Genomic DNA, 20,498 nt, shown 5'->3' on the forward strand with positions numbered 1-20,498 from the left:
AAGGAAGCCTTCGATTTGTGAGTTCTTGAATTCCATTCCGTTATCGCTTCTAATCTTTTTGATCCTTAAGCCAAACTCATTTTGAGCCCGTCTCAAGAATCTCTTTAAGGTCTCTTGGGTATGAGATTTTTCCTGCAAAAAGAACACCCAAGTGAAGCGAGAATAACCATCCACAATAACTAGACAGTACTTACTCCCGTCGATGCTTATGTAAGCTATCGGGCCGAATAGGTCCATGTGTAGGAGCTCGAGTGGCCTATCAGTCATCATGATGTTCTTGTGTGGATGATGAACACCAACTTGCTTTCCTGCCTGACATGCGCTACAAATCCTGTCTTTCTCAAAATGAACATTTGTTAGTCCCAAAATGTGTTCTCCCTTTAGAAGTCTGTGAAGATTCTTCATTCCAACATGTGCTAGACGGTGATGCCAGAGCCAACCCATGTTAGTCTTAGCAACTAAGCAAGTGTCGAGTTCAGCTCTATCAAAATCTACTAAGTATAGCTGACCCTCTAACACTCCCTTAAATGCTACTGAATCATCACTTCTTCTAAAGACATTAACACCTATATCCGTAAAAAGACAGTTGTAACCCATTTTACATAATTGCGAAACTGAAAGCAAGTTATAATCTAAAGAATCTACAAGAAAAACATTGGAAATGGAATGGTCAGGAGATATAGCAATTTTACCCAATCCTTTGACCAAACCTTGATTTCCATCCCCGAATATGATAGCTCGTCGAGGATCTTGGTTTTTCTCGTAGGAGGAGAACATCTTCTTCTCCCCTGTCATATGGTTTGTGCACCCGCTATCGATGATCCAACTTGAGCCCCCGGATGCATAAACCTACAAAACAAATTTAGTTCTTGATTTTAGGTACCCAAACGGTTTTGGGTCCTTTGACATTAGATACAAGAACTTTGGGTACCCAAACACAAGTCTTTGACCCCTTGTGCTTGCCCCCAACATACTTGGCAACTACCTTGCCGGATTTGTTAGTCAAAACATAAGATGCATCAAAAGTTTTAAATGAGATGTTAGAATCATTTGATGCAATAGGAGTTTTCTTCTTAGGCAATTTTGCACGGTTGATTGCCTAGAACTAGATGTCTCACCCTTATACATAAAAGCATGATTAGGGCCAGAGTGAGACTTCCTAGAGTGAATTCTCCTAATTTTGTGCTCGGGATAACTGGCAGGGTACAAAATGTAACCCTCGTTATCCTGAGTCATGGGAGCCTTGCCCTTAACTAAGTTAGACAATCTTTTAGGAGGGGCATTAAGTTTGACATTGTCTCCCTTTTGGAAGCCAATGCCATCCTTGATGCCAGGGTGTCTCCCACTATAGAGCATGCTTCTAGCAAATTTAAACTTTTCATTTTCTAAGTCATGCTCATTAATCTTAGCATTAAGTTGAGCTATGTGATCATTTTGTTTCTTAATTAAAGCTAGGTGATCATGAATAGCATCAACATTAATGTCTCTACATCTAGTGCAAATGGAAACATGCTCAACGGTAGATGTAGAGGGTTTGCAAGATTTTAGTTCAACAATCTTAGCATGTAAAATAGCATTTTCATCTCTAAGATTGGAAATAGAAGCATTGTAAACATCTAAGTCTTCAGCCTTAGCAATCAATTTTTCATTTTCAATCTTAAGGCTAGCAAGAGAGGCATTCAATTTTTCAATCTTAGCAATAGAACTAGCATTATCATTTCTAAGATTGGCAATTGAATCATCACTAACATTTGAACCAACCTTAGCAATTAATTTAGTATTTTCATTTCTAAGGTTGGCAATAATGTCATGGCACGTGCTTAGCTCACTAGATAATTTTTCACATTTTTCTACTTCTAGAGCATAAGCATTTTTAACCTTAACATGCTTCTTGTTTTCCTTAATTAGGAAGTCCTCTTGGGTGTCCAAGAGTTCATCCTTCTCATGAATAGCACTAATTAATTTATTTAATTTTTCTTTTTGTTGCATGTTTAGGTTGGCAAAAAGGGTACGCAAATTATCCTCATCATCACTAGAATTAGCCTCATCGCTAGATGTCGCATATTTAGTGGAAGATTTAGATTTAACCTTCTTCTTTTTGCCGTCCTTTGCCATGAGGCACTTGTGGCCGACGTTGGGGAAGAGAAGACCTTTGGTGACGGCGATGTTTGCGGCGTCCTCGTCGGAGGAGTCGGTGGAGCTCTCGTCGGAGTCCCACTCCCGACAAACATGGGCATCGCCACCCTTCTTCTTGTAGTACCTCTTCTTCTCCTTTCTTCTCCCCTTCTTGTCGTCGCCCCTGTCACTGTCACTAGATAGTGGACATTTTGCAATAAAATGACCGGGCTTACCACACTTGTAGCGAACTTTCTTGGAGCGGGGCTTGTAATCCTTCCCCCTCCTTTGCTTGAGGATTTGGCGGAAGCTCTTGATGATGAGCGCCATTTCCTCGTTGTCGAGCTTGGAGGCGTCGATGGGGATTCTACTTGGAGTAGAATCTTCTTTCTTCTCCTCCGTTGCTTTGAATGCAACAGGTTGTGCTTCGGGCGTGGAGGAGTCGCCTTGCTCGATGATCTTTTTGGAGCCTTTGATCATTAGCTCAAAGCTCACAAATTTACCTATGACCTCCTCGGGAGATATTAGCGTGTATCTAGGATCACCTCGAATTAATTGAACTTGTGTAGGGTTAAGGAAAACGAGGGATCTTAGAATAACCTTGACCATCTCATGGTCATCCCATTTGGTGCTCCCGAGGTTGCGCACTTGGTTCACCAAGGTCTTCAAGCGGTTGTACATGGTTTGTGGGTCCTCCCCTTGGTGAAGTCTAAATCGACCGAGCTCCCCCTCGATCGTCTCCCTCTTGGTGATCTTGGTCACCTCGTCTCCTTCGTGCGTGGTCTTGAGTACGTCCCAAATCTCCTTAGCGCTCTTTAGCCCTTGCACCTTGTTATACTCCTCTCGACTTAGAGAGGCGAGGAGTATAGTGGTGGCTTGGGAGTTGAAGTGTCGGATTTGGGCGACCTCGTCCGAATCATAGTCTTCATCCCCCGGTGATGGTACCTGTACTCCAATCTCAACAACATCCCAAATGCTAGTGTGGAGTGAGGTTAGATGATGCCTCATTTTATCACTCCACATATTATAATCTTCACCATCAAACATAGGTGGTTTGCCTAATGGGACGGAAAGTAATGGAGTACGTTTGGAAATGCGAGGGTAGCGTAGGGGGATCTTACTAAACTTCTTGTGCTCATGGCGCTTAGAAGTTACGGACGGCGTGTCGGAGCCGGAGGTGGATGGCGACGAAGAGTCGGTCTCGTAGTAGACCACCTTCTTCATCTTCTTCTTCTTGTCACCGCTCCGACGTGACTTGTCGTGTGAAGGGGATCCCTTCACCTTGTTGGCGGACTCCCCGGATGGAGCCTTCCCATGGCTTGTGGCGGGCTTCTCGCCGGTCCCGATCTCCCTCTTGGCGGATGCTCCCGACATCACTTCGAGCGGTTAGGCTCTAATGAAGCACCGGGCTTTGATACCAATTGAAAGTCGCCTAGAGGGGGGTGAATAGGGCGAATCTGAAATTTACAAACTTAAGCACAACTACAAGTCGGGTTAGCGTTAGAAATATGAACGAGTCCGAGAGAGAGGGTCAAAAAACAAATCGCAAGCAAATAAAGAGTGTGACACAAGGATTTGTTTTACCGAGGTTCGGTTCTTGCAAACCTACTCCCCGTTGAGGTGGTCACAAAGACCGGGTCTCTTTCAACCTTTTCCCTCTCTCAAACGGTCACTTAGACCGAGTGAGCTTCTCTTCTCAATCAAACGGGACACTAAGTCCCCACAAGAACCACCACACAATTGGTCTCTCTTGCCTCGGTTACAATTGAGTTGATCTCAAGAAGGAATGAGAAAAAGAAGCAATCCAAGCGCAAGAGCTCAAATGAACACAAGTCACTCTCTCACTAGTCACTATTGATTTGGAATGAACTGTGGACTTGGGAGAGGATTTGATCTCTATAGTGTGTCTTGTATTGAATGCTATAGCTCTTGTAAGGTGTAGGAAGTTGGAAAACTTGGATGCAATGAATGGTGGGGTGGTTGGGGTATTTATAGCCCCAACCACCAAAAGTGGCCGTTGGGAGGCTGTCTGTCGCATGGCGCACCGGACAGTCCGGTGCGCCTGCCACGTCACCTGGCCGTTGGATTTTGACCGTTGGAGCTTCTGTCTTCTGGGCCACCGGACAGTCCGGTGGTGCACCGGATAGGTCCTGTAGACTGTCCGGTGCGCCTTCTGGCGCGAGCCTGACATCTGCGCACACTGTAGCGCATTCAATGCGGTTGCAGGCGACCGTTGGCGCTGAAGTAGCGGTTGCTCCGCTGGCACACCGGACAGTCCAGTGCACCACCGGACACTGTCCGGTGCCTCACCGGACAGTCCAGTGAATTATAGCGGAGCGGCCTCCAGAATTCCCGAAGGTGAGCAGTTCGGAGTTGGAGTCCCTGGTGCACCGGACACTGTCCGGTGGTGCACCGGACAGTCCAGTGCGCCAGACCAGGGCACACTTCGGCTGACTTTAGCTCTCTATATTAGAATCCTTTCTCGGTCTTTTTATTGGTTTGTTGTGAACCTTTGGCACCTGTAGAACTCATAATCTAGAGCAAACTAGTTAGTCCAATTATTTGTGTTGGGCAATTCAACCACCAAAATCAATTAGGAAAAAGGTGTAAGCCTATTTCCCTTTCACTTTATAATTCACCATCCCACATTACATTATTGAAACCTAAGGATTGACTAGTTTGTATTTACCTTATCCTTATTTACCTTTTTGGGTTACCATGGTTAGCTTTGTGCTATTGCATTAACTGAATCAACGAACATGATGTGAATATTTATGATACGATGATGTTATCCCAATGATGATCTTGTGATACTTTAGGAGACTCAGGCTGTTTCTTGAGTACCTCTCCTTAAGGACCTGTTCGTTGAGTGACTATCCGGGATAACAGTGCAACCATGAGGGTGGAATGGGACGCTCTTAGCTAAATAATTAGATGAACCTGGGGTGTAGTTGGCTTAGCCTTAACTGCACATACATCCAGTCCACTTTAGCCAAACGGGACATTTGCTGAGTACGTTTATGTGTACTCACCCTTGCTTTAAAAAACACCCCACCCCAGATTGTCCCCATTGTATTCAGTGCTCAAGAGGAGATGCATGCAACATGGAGGACTTTGAGGAGTTCCAGGACTACGACGAGTTCTAGTTATGTTAGTGGCAAACCCCCAGTCAGCTGCCTTTGAAGGCCTTATCTGCTATGTTTCGTATTCCACACTTTGATAATGTTAATGACTATGTTAAGTAATGACTCTGTGGATGTCTTGGACATCTTGATATAATAAAGTATTGTTTCCGCTATTTACTTTGAGCAATGTGTGATGATGTCCAATTATGTAATCTGTGTGTATGTGAGTTTCTGATCCTGGTACATACATGGTTCACATTCGGTTTGCCTTCCAAAACCGGGAGTGAGATAAGTGGTATCAAAGCCTTGCTGACTATAGGACCGCTAACCTAGACTACAATGGTCGCCCTAAGGACTATAGACCCCAACCCTTACCTTGACCTTTGGTGTCACTTCAAAAAGTTGGTTATCTTGACCAATTCTATGTTATATTACTATCTATATTCTCATCTTACAAATTTTTTATCTCACTTTGCTTTCTGTTTACTTGCTGGTCATATAGTTCTACTCTCACTCTTGTGCTTACGTTGTCTTTTGTAGATGGCTCGTATTAGATGCACTGCACGTAAGTCAGTGATCCCCTTTTTTGCCCTCTCGCCTTGCAGAGTGCCCACTGCACCGAACGGTGACGGGTCAGTCTAGCCACCTGGAGAGACTGCATCGTCGCCTGCATGAGGAGCAAGAGCACTGATGCCAGGAGCAGGAGCAGCGTGACCCTTCCCCCTCGCCTTAGCAGGAGGTGGAGTCTGGGAGGCAGCCTTCCCCTACACCTCAGTCAGAGATGCCCCCTGCACCACCATAGGGCATCCTGGCTGCTGGAGGACACCTTGACAAAGACGATGATGATCATGGTGGTGGTGGCAGTTCGAGCCATAGCATGGAGCTCTTGGAAGAGCAGGAGCCGAAGGGATGGATCGCTAGACCCATCACTCGTGACATCGCTTGCGGGTGTCACTTCCACGATGCTGTCGACACCTTGCTGTGTCGGGCCTTCGACCGTCACACTTGGTCTATTGAGTACCCTTGTGTAGTCTACCAGCATCATCGCGGGTTATACCCAGACCAGTGAGAGGCTACTTGCTTGGTGCGCTGTCTGGACGATGATCTCCAGGGTGCAGAGGCCTTCTTAGAACATTATTCTATCACTGAGAGGGATACTGCCGAGGTAGCCATGCAAGATGGTGCACAGCGTGCGCTTTCACAGTACTGTTCGTCGTTCAGCAGAGTAGCTGACGGCCTCGACCTTAAGTATTACCCTCGCCGTTCGACCGACAGCGCTGGAGGTGTGATTGTCTCGCCCATTAGTGAGGGCAATCGCAGGCTGAATAGCATGGTCAACCTGGTCACCATGCTCAACACCGAGCTGGACCACGCCCTTGACGAGTTGGGCAAGGTTCAGGCAGAGGTTGTGGAAATGTGTGTTGAGCACGCAGCGCGCCACTATTAGGATGGTGGTTCCCCCGCTCCTGTCGGGATTCATCACCCTTACCGCTCGCCGCCCCGTGGTCGCTTTAATTACGACACCTCTGACTGCAGGACCCAGATAGATTTGGAGTCATAGATCGACTGAGTCGGAGTCTGTAATAATGCTTAATTCAGTGTCTTAGTCTCAATCAGTCTTAGTTAGTGTTAGTTTGCTTATCATGTTTTTCTATGTATGTCGTGATGAACTTGTAATGAAGTTGGATCTTTGTAATGATTGTCACCAATGTGTGGGCATCCCCTGCCACTTGGTGTAGTTATTAATAAATTCAGTTATTTAGTTGGAAACCCATTTGTTTCCACTTTCCTCATAATCTGAGTTCTGTTTGGCTATTTTGGGAGTCAGTTAAGATGATAAATTATTCAATGTCATGAAGATTTCCATATATATTTTCTTATGCTGAAAGACTGCAGAGTCAGATTTGATGTGTGTATGCTTTCTACAGATGTCTGAAAACAGGCGCAGCGGTAGAAGGTGTGCTTAGCAGGAGCAGCAGGCACCCTAGGAGGAGGCACCTCAGCAGCAGTTGTCGCCGCCACCCCGATAACCATTGAGCAGATGTTCTTGATGCAAACCCAAGCAGTCCAAACAATTGGCCAGACGTTAGCAGCAATGCAGCAGGTGCAGCAGTAGCAACCCCCAACTCAACCTCAGATGCAAGTTTAGATGCCACAGATGCCAGAGACAAGCAGACGGAGTTCATGAGGGGCCATCCGCCTGTCTTTGCCCATTCTGCTGACCCCATGGACACCAAAGATTGGCTACATATTATGGAGCGCGAGTTGCACACTGCTCAATGCAACGATCATGAGAAGGTTTTGTACGGTCCTCGCCTGCTAAGGGGAGCACCACAGTCCTAGTGTGAGTCTTACCTCGCCACTCATGCCAACCCTGAAGCCATCACCTGGGAGAAGTTTAGGGACAACTTCCGTCGCTACCATGTGCCTGAAGGACTGATGATAGTAAGGAAGGAGGAATTTCTAGCGTTGAAGCAAGGTCCGCTGTCTGTAAGTGAGTATAGTGACAAGTTTCTGTAGTTGTCACCTATGCACCTGAAGATGTCAATACGGATGCCAAGAGGCAGTACCGTTTTCTGAGAGGTTTGGTTGATCCCCTTCACGATCAGTTGATGAACCACACTTTCCCTACCTTCCAACATTTGATCGATAGAGCCATAATGACTTAAAGGAAGCGACGAGAGATGGAGGATAGGAAACACAAGATTGGTGGATCTCAGGCCGGGAGTAGCAGTCATCCTCGCTACTCAGGCAACCCACCTCAGCAGATCAAGCAAGGTCACCAGCATCAACCTTAGCATTAGTATTAGCATGAGAGTCAGCACCAGTAGCAGTACAGATAGTTCCCTCAGCAGCAGCAGTGCCATCAGAACAACCAGCAAGGAGGAAATCCATACTAGCGCTAGAGCAACAAGGCACCTCGCCTTCCTGCCCCAGCAACCAATCAGAACAACCAAGCAGCTCCAGCGCAAGGAGGAGGTCGTGGATGTTTCCATTATGGGGAACAAGGCCACTGGGTGAATCATTGCCCAAAGAAAGCAGCTCAGCAGCAGCCAGCTACCAATGCCCCTGTCAGGTAGAATGCATCTCATTAAGGAGGCAACAACCGTGAGCAGCCTCGTGCCCAGTATGGAAAGGTGAACCACCTGGAGGCCGACAATAGGAGTGGCACTAGGTACGTTCTCAGTCGAATATCATTCTGCAAATGTGTTATTTGATACTGGAGCAACACATTCTTTTTGTGACTGCATCATGGGTAGAAACACACAATATACCAGTAGCACCCAAGTATCCACATATGAGGGTTATTTCAATTGGTGGGAAGACCCAAACATATAGATTTTGCCCCGGTGCAAGAGTTCAAATAAGGGGATAGAGTTCCCCGCTGATCTGATAGTAATGGGTACCCGGGATGTAACCATAGATGTCATCCTAGGGATGAATTGACTAACCAAATATCAAGCAAGCCTTAGCTGTGACAAGAGGATTGTGAAGTTAGTGTCCTTATCAGGAGAGGAAGTGTTAGTGGAGTTGGTCTTATCTGGACCAAGGAAAGGAAGGTGTCACCAGATCACCGCCCATATTGAGGAAATCGAGCCATCAGAAGCTATCAAAGTAGTATCAGAATTCCCATATGTGTTTCTCGAGAATTTACCAAGCATGCCACCCAAAAGAAAAGTTGAGTTTGCCATAGACCTTATACCTGGCACCGCCCCTGTTTCCAAGAGAGCCTATCGAGTGTCCGGACTAGAATTGGTGGAACTCAAGAAGCAGATTGATGAGTTGTTAGAGAAAGGCTACATCAGACCAAGTACCTCGCTGTGGGCCGCCTCAGTATTGTTTGTGGAGAAGAAAGATGGTACAAAGAGGATGTGAATTGATTACACATCTTTGAATGAAGTCACTATCAAGAACAAGTACCCCATGCCCAGAATTGAAGATCTATTCGACCAGTTGACAAGAGCCAGTGTGTTCTCGAAGGTAGATATGAGGTTAGGCTACCATAAACTCAGAATCCGACCTTGGAATATACCGAAGACCGCATTTATCACCAAATATGGACTCTATGAGTTCACCGACATGTCATTCGGTCTAACGAATGCGCCAGCTTATTTCATGTACTTGATGAACAGGGTGTTCATGGACTACCTCGACAAGTTCGTAGTAGTGTTCATTGATGATATCATCATATATTCCCAGAATGAGCAAGAGCATGAAGAGCATTTGAGGAAAGTATTGCAGAGATTGTTAGTTGTATGCCAAACTGAGCAAGTGCGAGTTCTGGATCAGTGAAGTCTTGTTCTTGGGTCATATTATAAATCGAGATGGATTGGCTGTGGATCCGAAGAAGGTAGCAGCTATTCTAGATTGGAAAGCACCGAAAGATGTCCGAGGAATCAAGAGTTTCATTGGAATGGTCGGCTACTATCGGTGTTGTATTGAAGGTTTCTCCAAGATTGCCAAGCCAATGATAGCCTTGCTGGCAAAGAAGGTTGAGTTCAAGTGGACCTCAATTTGCCAAGAGTCCTTTGAGATACTGAAAAAAGAAGTTGACAACAACACCAAAAATGATTCTGCCAGATGTTCACAAGCCATTCTTAGTGTATTGTGATGCTTCGTACACCGGTTTGGAATGCGTGTTGATGCAAGAGGGGAGAGTAGTGGCGTAGTCGTCTCGAAAATTGAGGATTCATGAGAAGAATTACCCCACTCACGATCTGGAGTTAGCAGCAGTGGTTTATGCATGGAAGACCTGGAGGCACTATTTGTATGGGCAGAAGTGTGACATTTATACATACCACAAGAGTCTCAAGTATATATTCACCTAATAAGAATTGAACATGAGGCAGCGACGATGGTCGGAGTTGATCAAAGACTATGAGCTGGAGATACATTATCACTCCGGCAAAGCAAATGTGGTTGCAGATGCTTTGAGCAGAAAGAGCCAAGTCAACATGATGGCCGCTCACCCGATGTCGTACGAGCTTGCAAAGGAATTCGACAGGCTGAGTCTCGGATTTCTAAACAACATTCAAGGAGTGACAGTTGAGCTAGAACCCACTCTAGAGAAAGATATCAGGAAGGGTCAGAAAGACGATGAGAAGATAAACGAGATTCGACAGCTGATCATATATGGGAAAGGCAAAGACATCCGTGAAGACGCAGAAGGAGTGGTATGATTCAAGGATAGACTGCGCGTTACCGGCATTAAATCGATCCGGGAACTGATTCTCAAGGAAGCTCATGAGACAGCGTATTACATACACCCTGGCAGCGAAAAGATGTACCAAGACCTGAAGAAAAGATTCTACTGGTACTGTATGAAAAGGGAGATAGCAGAGTATGTGGCTGTATGCGATAGTTGTTAGAGGATCAAGGTAGAGCATCAAAGGCCCACAAGCTTGTTGCAGTCGTTGTAGATTCCGCAGTGGAAATGGGATGACATTGGGATGGACTTTATAGTTGGTCTGCCCTGCACTCGTGCTGGTTATGACTCCATCTGGGTAGTAGTGGACCGCTTGACAAAGGCGGACCATTTCATACCAGTCAAGACCACCTATAATAGTGTAGTGTTGGTAGAACTATATATGTCCAGGATTGTGTGTCTGCATGGTGTTCCAAAGAAGATAGTATCAGATAAAGGTACCCAATTCACCTCTCATTTTTTGCAGCAGTTACATGAAGCTTTGGGCACACATTTGAAGTTCAGTTCAGCTTATCACCCGCAGACAGATGGTCAGACCGAAAGGACCAACCAGATTCTTGAAGATATGTTGAGAGCTTGTGCATTGCAAGACAAGTTAGGTTGGGACAAGAGGCTACCGTATGCGGAATTATCCTACAACAACAGCTATCAGGCCAGTCTGAAGATGTCACCATTCCAAGCACTCTATGGGTGGAACTATAGAACTCTGTTGCATTGGGACCAACCCAGCGAAAGACAGGTGTTCGGTCTAGATATTCTGCTTGAAGCCGAAGAGAACATCAGAATGGTTCAAGAGAATCTGAAGACAGCGCAGTCCAGGCAGCGAAGCTATGCTGACACCAGAAGAAGAGAATTGAGTTTTGAAGTGGGAGATTATGTCTACTTGAAGGCGTCACCTATCTGGAGAATCAAAAGATTCAGAGTCAAGGGCAAGCTAGCGCCTCGATACATCAGACTGTACCAGATTCAAGCAAGACGTGGAGAAGTGGCATACCAGCTTAGCTTACCAGAAAGTCTGTCAGTCGTGCATGATGTGTTTCATGTGTCTCAGCTGAAGAAATGCTTGCGAGTGCAAGATGAGCAATTCCAACCAAGGATCTTGAGGTTCAAGAAGTTTTGACTTATATTGAGAAGCCAACTCAGATTATGGAGACAGCAGACAGAGTCACTCAAAGAAGCACCATCAGGATGTGCAAAGTCAAGTGGGGCCATCAATCAGAGGAAGAAGCAACCTGAGAAAGGGAAGATGATCTGAAAGCCAAGTACCCTGAACTCTTTGCTAGCCAACACTGAATCTCGGGGGGCAAGATTTTTTTAAGGGGGATAGGTTTGTAACACCCTAAATTTCGGGGGATATATTTTTTTCTCTAAATGCCTACCAAATTCAGGTGTTACCTTTTGTCTCTCTCTCTCTAGTCTCTCTCTCTCTTTTTCTTTTGAGTAGAATTAGGTTAATTAAGTGAGGGATTAAGTATTTATTTTTTTTCAAAACTATGTGAGTCATGAATTGTTGCATCATGTTGAGCCTAAATTATTCTTTTGTTTGATGCGCATGTTTGAAATTATTTGAATTTGTTTTGGTGTTTAAATTTAATTTGAAAACCATAGGGAGAATAAAAGGAAAAGGCATTAGAAATTTCCTGGAAAAAGAAAAACCGAAAGCAGCCCATTAGGCCCAATCCAGTCCAGCCAGGCCACGTGCGCGCCCGCATCGCCTGACAGGTGGACCCCACCTGTCAGCGACGACCGCGCGTGTGCCTCTCTCCCTCCAGCTGCCCGGTGGGATCAGCCTATCGGCGCCGACCCGTCTGCACACGCGCCCGGTCTCGCTCGCTGCTTGATGGGACCTCCATGTCAGTGCTGACCGCCCGTTCGCCCACTCACCCTCGCTGGTCTGTGGACCCTGCCTGTCAGCCATCCCGCCTTCCCTAACCTCTCGCCTGTGCTCTCCGTCGTGGATGCACCCACGACCACACGTTTCCCAGCCACAACCCTCGTGTTCGAGCCCTTTTCTGGAGCCCGTGCCCACCCACTCACTTGTGATGGAACCTCCCAAGGTATTAGGCCCACCTACAGTTATCCTTGTCCTAAGGACCTTGGACAACCCTGTAGATGCACATAATCACTCGACAAGTTTAGAGACTGCATCCTCATCATTTCGCCCAAGAGTGCTTCACCCGTCACGTAGATATTATATCACATCGGAGGAAAGAATAAACGGAAGCAAATTACAATAACTTAATTTACATTCATCAATATAGAGAGAGTGTATTATTATTACAAAACCAGGGTATCACGAGTGCATAGAGTATTATTACAGACCAGGGAGGCAAAACACCCTCCTGCACACAAGTTTATGGTTTTCAAAGTGGGAGGCCAACATCCTCTCGCGACCAACTTCACTGCTGGGGCTCTTCCTTGGGTACCACCTTTGAACAGAAACAACAAAACTCTGCTGTTTCCTCACCTACAACAACATGGGTTCGAAAACCCTGAGTACGGAGTGTACTTTCGCAAGTCTTACCCGATAAAAGAAAAAGACTCTCAAGGATATGCTGGCTTGAGGGAGTCAAGGTAAGGCTATTCAAGAATCAAAGACTCTATTTGCAGAAATGCTTACTAATAGTGGATCCTTAAAAATCCAGTTTTATTACCAGGTTAAGTCATTACCTGTATCTAGAGTTCTTTCTACCCTAGTTCAAGCACTTGGCCTATACTAGCCATCTTTTATCAACCCTTCATTTCACTGGATTGCTACGTGTAGGGCAGTGACCAAGTCTTCATATCCGAGAAGTAACGGCGATCGAATCGATTAATACCTAGCTAGGGATCTCCAACCACACGACATATGTAGCACTTAACCCTTGCATATGTCAACTCGCCACTGGGGTTCTCAAGACCAGACTGGGTTCACGCCAACCGAGAGCACAGATACACCACTGTCCAGCCTCTTGCCACGAAGGGTACACACTACTCTCGCCATCTCTCCACTCTCATTGCGTGTTGGCCTTTATGGTATTGGTCTGCCCGAGACAAAGCTTACCCATGACGAGGCATGTGGCTACTTAAAAGGTCCTCAATCATCAAGCCTATATCGACACAGTCCTTAATCGACTCAGACGGAGACACTACACCGAGACTTTCTTCTCGTGCAAGTCACCCGCCCGGTCTTGTCTTTATCATTTACAATCCAAAAGTTTGGTACCTGACAGAGGTACATCTTTTCTGATGTTGAACCTATCATGGCCATGATGGATCCACCATCAAATCTTTTTCTTTGAAAACTCCCTCCCCACATGAAACATCATCTTTGCTTAAAACAAATCATTTTGTTTTCTAAGGCAAAACTAAGCACCAAAAAACTTTTAAGCAAAATAGGTATCAAGGAAGGGTAAACAGTTCTAAGGAAGGAAATGCAACAATGGGTTTAGCACTCAACTCCTATCACCTAATGCATCATTCAAGTGATAAAGAGTTTAAAATCACAAGGAAAAGGTAAATGCACCGGGGCTTGCCTTGTGTTGTAGGGGATTCGAGATCTGTTCCACAAATATCAAAATAAAAACTATTCCCGGCCGGTGGAGTCTCAGTTGGTGGTGCAGTCTCTTCTTCTTCGACACTAAATTCTTCTTCATTTTCTATTCATAACCATATATATACATAAATGCCCATGTGATGCTATGATCATTCAGTTATGGTAGAACATAGTAAGTCATATCTTGAATATAACTTTCCTTCACGGTACTCCTAAGTCACTCGGGTTTTCTAGGTTAACACCCTAGTAGGGTTAAGCAGTTCTATTCTAAGAAGCTAGGGTTTTGGGGTTTTGGGATCAAACAATGTCCAAAGCATACCAAACTTTACCCAAAGGCTCTAATTATCACATTAAGCTTATACAAAAAGTTTTATGATTTTTGGAACTACCAATTGAATTCTAAAATTCTAAAGGACAAGCTTTAGGCATTATTAATTACTAAATAATTCCTGGTTAGGACTAAAAATCTTGGAACTATTTTTATTAAATACTAGAGAAATTTAGAAGTCTAGTAAAATTGGTCCCATGATTTTATCATTTTTCTAGAATTATCTATAAATTTCCTAAGCCTGGTAGAAAAAGAAAAGGGAAAATGATGAACAGTGATGGGCTGAAACCAGCCCATGCCAGCCCACGGACAGAGAAACACGCCCGTGCGCGCGCCCGCGTTGGACAGTTTGCGCAGAGACCCTCAGGGATTTGAATAACCGGTAAAGAACCCTTAGCACTATTTCACTGTCTCTCTGACATTTACACAACACCCCTCACACTTCTGTTTCTTCTCCAAACTGAACCCTGGCAATGGCGCGCTCGTCGTCGGCCATCTCTTTGCGGGAACTCGCCCCAAACGACGATGACTGACTAAATCAAGCGTTGCGCTAGCATCCCTGATCCCAGGTGAACCTAGTCCATCCCCTAATTGAGCTAGTCTGCCCCAGAATCCCCTCTACTCACGATGACGGCAAGTACCGAGGGAAGATCGAGTTGTTCCCGGCGACTAGGTACGGTAACATTCAATTTCTACGTACGGGGAGCATCACTACATCCTAAGGAAGCTAGAACAACCGGTAATTGGTCTAGAACTGTCTCAGGCGACGCTGGCCACAGAAGAGCTGTCCACGGCGGCGCGGAGAACCGATTTGAGGGAAAATGGAATTACTCGGGCTATGGTGGATGACTGGCCGAGGTTAGAGTTGCACTGGGCTCGTTATGAGGAGACGAAGCAAGGGAGGTGCTCAATTTATAGAGGTTGGCCACGGTTACTCCGAATTTGGGAGGGATTTGGAGGGCGACGGTGTTCCAACCAAAACGTGCATTTGCTGAAGTTAGCATATAACTGGTGCTCCCTTAAGCGCGTTAGCACGATCCGTAAATGCTTAGCGTGCTCCTCTTCATTTTTGGAATAGATCAGGATGTCATCAATGAAGACCACCACAAATTTATCTAACTTGGGCATAAACACCGAGTTCATTAAGTATGTGAAGTGGGCTAGAGCATTTATCAATCCGAAAGTCATAACTAAATATTCAAATAATCCATACCGCGTAGTGAATGCGGTCTTGGGTATATCTTCGGGTCGAATACGGATCTGATGATAACCTGACCTGAGGTCAATCTTGGAGGATACCCGAGCTCTAGTAAGTTGATCGAATAAGATATCGATCTGGGGAAGAGGATAATTATTCTTGATGGTGACCTCATTAAGGGGTCTGTAGTCCACACACATTCGAAGTGTCTGATCCTTCTTCTTGATGAAAATTGCTGGACATCCCCATGGTGATGAACTAGACCTAATGAACCCCTTCTCAAGCAAGTCTTGTAGTTGAGTCTTGAGTTCTGCCAATTCATTAGGTGGCATTCGGTACGATCTTCTAGAAATAGGAGTCGTACCGGGCTTTAGTTCAATCACAAATTCCACATCCCTTTATGGTGGCAACCCAGGCAAATCTTCAGGAAAGAGATCCGGGAATTCACATACCACCAGAATATCTTGAATTTCTTGCACGATAGCTTCATAAACTCATGCAGATGGTTTGGCTGGGACAGCTACAGGGATGGACAATTGAATCTCGTCATGGCCATGGCTTAATTTGATGGTTCTTAAGTCTGTATTGATGATGGCTTTATGTTGGGCTAACCAGTTCATGCCCAGAATTACATCTATGTCTTGACCCTTTAAAACAATCATGTTGTTAGGAAATTCTCGCCCGGCCAACGTTACTGGTATGTGGAAGGCTACTTTCTTAGTAAATATCCATCCCCTAGGTGAGTGGATAATAAATACTTCCCTTGATTCAGTGCAAGGAATGCAATGCTTTTCCACAAAATTCTTGCTTCTGAAGGTATGTGATGCACCAGAATCGAAGAGAATAACTGCTGGGTAATTGGCAACAAGGAACGTACCCATCATTACTGGCTCGCCCTCAATTTTGAAGCTTAAATATTAGAATTTGAATGTATAGAAAAGAAAATAAGAAAAAGAAAAGAAGAAACAGTCGACCACATTTTGGGTTGTTTTCTCTCTGGGCCCAGCTCACCCCGCGCCTTCACTTCACTAGCTGGGCTGAAAAGCACCCCGCCGGCCCACTTGCGCCCCTCTTCTTTTCTTTTCTGACTGAGTCACTGACGGACAGGCCCTTCTCACCAGCCCCTAACCTCGCGCGCGCTTCCAACTCTAGTGCATCGGCTGACACGCGGGACCCACTTGTCAAGCTAATTCCGCCCGAGCGCCGTCGGCACTCGCTGGACCGTGGACACAGGGCCACGTTGCCGATCCCCCGTAGCTAACCTGTGGGGCCCTTGATTGCTGTGCATCTTCCCCAACAAACCACGGGGCGCTGGCGGAGTACCGGTCGATCCGAGATCTCCGTTGGGGGCCAGCCGACCAAGCAATCGTCTGTCCCACCTAGGCTACAAGATGTCGAAGACCTGCCGCGCTTACCGAAGACCTAATTCCGCCACGCCATGAGACCAAACCCCATGGCCGTTGTTCGTAGGTTGCAGTAGAGGCCCGCCACCAGTAGGCTACCTCCGTACTAACGCCCCGCCTTCGGCGCACCACCAATTGGAATCGCCATGGCGCTATGAAGCTGTTGGTGACCTCGTGATGGGTCGGGGATCGTTGGCGCGTGGTGAATTCTTCGTCGGGCGACGCCGCCGCGGACTTCGTCGCAGGCAGCGCTGTCCTCACCAGCCTATCAAGTAAGGCCCCGTCCACTGATCTTGCGCTCACCCCCGCTCTGCGTAGGACCTATCTGCTGAAATTCTAGAGTGTTGGGGTACTGGTCCGCAGTTCACCGGTGAGATCTCTGCCGCGGAGCTCACCGCCGCCACGCTCCTACGGTGAAGGGGGCAGAAGGATTGCGGACCGTCCGATGTGGCTTGGGCGGTCTGGATTAGAAGACGGATATCCGTTCGCGCCTTAGCATCTGTGCCGTCGGTCGGATTTGGATGGTCGCGATTAGGCTCAGCGTAACCCTTCAGGTAATTAAATTGTGTGTGTTGATCAGTGATCCGAGGGCTCAGATGGGATCCGCATGCGGTCATACTGTGGGTCGTGGATCCTTGATTCGACGGATAGCAGGGCGTGCAGACTCATTTGGGGTCGGGTTCTAATCTGGGCCACTGGTTTAGGATCGGACGGATCACAGTGCCCCGTACCCCTTCACCCAGGTGTTTTAACAAATGAGACCCTGTGTTTGTTTTATATAGAACCTGCCGTCCTCGGGCGCTATTCTCTATGTCTTAAGACCTTTGCGCAGAGGCCCCTGTCTTTTATATAAAGTGAGGCGCAGTCCAGGAATTAAATAAAATAGGAAAAAAGATTTGGAAATTGATTTTGAGTATAAAAGTAATTGTAAAACTTGTATAATTCATAGAAAATTTATATGGACTCCAAATCGATCCATTCCAGTTTCTATAATTTTGTAATATTATTGTTCATCATATAGTTCCACTATTTTGACATGAAAATTGTATAAAAATTAATCTCTTGGTTAATCTTGTATTGAATACATAAAACCTTAGGAAATTCATAACTCCTCTGTTTTAACTCTGATTTGATTCATTCAAGTTACGTTAGTCTCATATAAATATTTACTACGCAGTAACAATATTGATTAGACCATGTCTCATTCTTTTATAATTAGGTCTTTATTTAACTTATGTTGGTTAGTCTTGTTAATCTACTTACCATTATAATCTACTAAAATATGATCTATGATCAATTTATAATTTAGATTAAAGTTGAATTAATTACTACTTTAGGTTATCTTTTCTCTGGAATTATAAAATAAACATAGAACCTAGTGTTAATCATTTAGTCACCTCATAACTTGATGACCACGACTCTGATCTTAATAGTTCTCGATCCCGCGATCTAGTAGCTTCGCGTAGATCATTATTATTCAATTTGTACTTACGCTTGGTGTGATGTTAATTTTATCTATACCATGTTTGTTTGTATTGCTATGACTAGTAGTGAGGTCACGAGGATCTGAAGAATCACCCTGGTAACTGGAACCTCAAGTCCCGGGAAAGTTGTGCCTTTGATCCACTTTTGTTACCCAATAATATTCTTTATAATCATTATTCAATGCATAGGTTTAATTTTGATGGGACCCAATAGGTCACCCTAGTCTGATTATCTTTTTACCTTGTTTACCCCTAATTCACTTGGGTAGTTTTGCTATTGCTTTATATGGTTTTGGGTTAATATTTCATTATATCCATGTTCCAATTATTCTGTTATTTTATTTATGTTCATGTCAAGATCATTATCTTTAATTGGAACATGGAGCTTAACTTGAGAAACACGTGCCACCACAAGGGTGGAATGGGACGCCCTTGGCTGACTAATTAGGAAAGCTAGTGGAAGACTACCTTACCCGAAAGGGGCAAGGGCAGTAGGGGAGTTGCATGCAAGGAGGTTCTCGGGTTGATTTTGCTGCGATGGCGGTCAGACGAGGGATTCTTGCAAGTGCTCTTCCCATAAACTATAGCAGGTTTTCAGAAGCTAGTGGAACTTTGTAAAGGCTTCGTAGTGGATCCCTAGCCATTCACCTCGGTAGTGTCTAAGGGTCTAGCTAACCCTGGTGACATGGGATACACGACTTGTGGGTACAGGGTACAACCTCTGCAGAGTGTAAAACTGGTATACTAGCCGAGCTCACGGTCATGAGGAGCTCAGGACTCTCGCATGATTAATTTATGGAACCTAAACTCAATTTTGTCATTTGCATTTGCATTGGGATTTATTATTAATTTTGTTCTATTATTTATTACGGTTTGGTATTTACTTACATTGAGTAATTGCTAATAAAATTTGACCAACTTATTAAAAGCAATGCTCAGCTTTAACCCCTATTGTTGATCAGCCTTACACATCACATGAACTCCCACCTTTGGTAGTTCATGCGACATTATTCCCCACAACTTGTTGAGCGATGAACATGTGTGAGCTCACCCTTGCTGTCTCACACCCCCCACAGGAGAAGAACAGGTGGTTCAAGAGAAGCCACGCAACGAGGAGTTCGATTCGATCTAGGTGGCATCTCCCAGTTGACTTTCTGGCGCCAAGGATGGACTTTAGTTCGATCTGCATTTATATTTATTTTGTAAGACTTCCGCTATGTAATAAGTACTTTGATTATATTATGACATTTATCTCTATACACTCTGTTAGTATATGTGTTGTCTTCTTTGGCGCATATATGAGATGCACCCGGCTTTGTCCCTTAAATCTGGGAGTGACAAGGAGGAGCTCTTCTCCGTGCTGTTGGAACTGATTACCCGCCATTTCGCGCAAGAAGCGCGTATTATCAGCGGTGGCATTGACCAGGGCTGCAATAGCCTCGGCCAAAGACGGTGGTACTGGTGGCGGGTTGGGAGTATCCTCCCTATCGCGGAAGTCCCCGCACCATCATGTGCGCGAGTCCGTGATGGCAACTGAGGCAAAGAAACATTTGGAAAAAATATAACATGCCAACATACACCATCATATTACATTACCAAAATGTAATAATTATACAGACTTCAATGTACAACTCGACTTTATTACTTATTTTACTTAAGTATAACACTTAGACTATACTATTCTAGTCTTCTTCATCCTTTATTGCTCCATTTCCTGCTGCAGGAGACCGTTCGTCAGCAAGGTTCATGGAAGGAGGGGGCCTAAAAAGGTCCAGCTCCCCATCAGGTCCTTCATTTGCTGTAGCCGATGGTCCGGCTCCCATTGCAGCAACGTCAGAAGGCACGTCTGGGTGCAGTTGAGCATATAGTACATGTACTTCTTTATGTAAAGTATTACAGTGCACTTGCAGGCTTTCGAGGGACGCACTAAGCTCTGCCACACGAGCTAGAGCTCTCGCTTTGCAATCCCAAGCGAACGAACGCAAGTTGACGACCCAATCAATGGCCGTATCCCGTTCTGAGATCTCATACTGCAAGCGGCTGACTTCAGCTGACAATTCAACTATACGGTGGTTGTCCTGCTCTCGTGCCCTATTCCTATGAC

Source organism: Zea mays, chromosome 10 (assembly GCF_902167145.1).
Source record: "Zea mays cultivar B73 chromosome 10, Zm-B73-REFERENCE-NAM-5.0, whole genome shotgun sequence".
Classification (NCBI taxonomy): Eukaryota; Viridiplantae; Streptophyta; class Magnoliopsida; order Poales; family Poaceae; genus Zea; species Zea mays.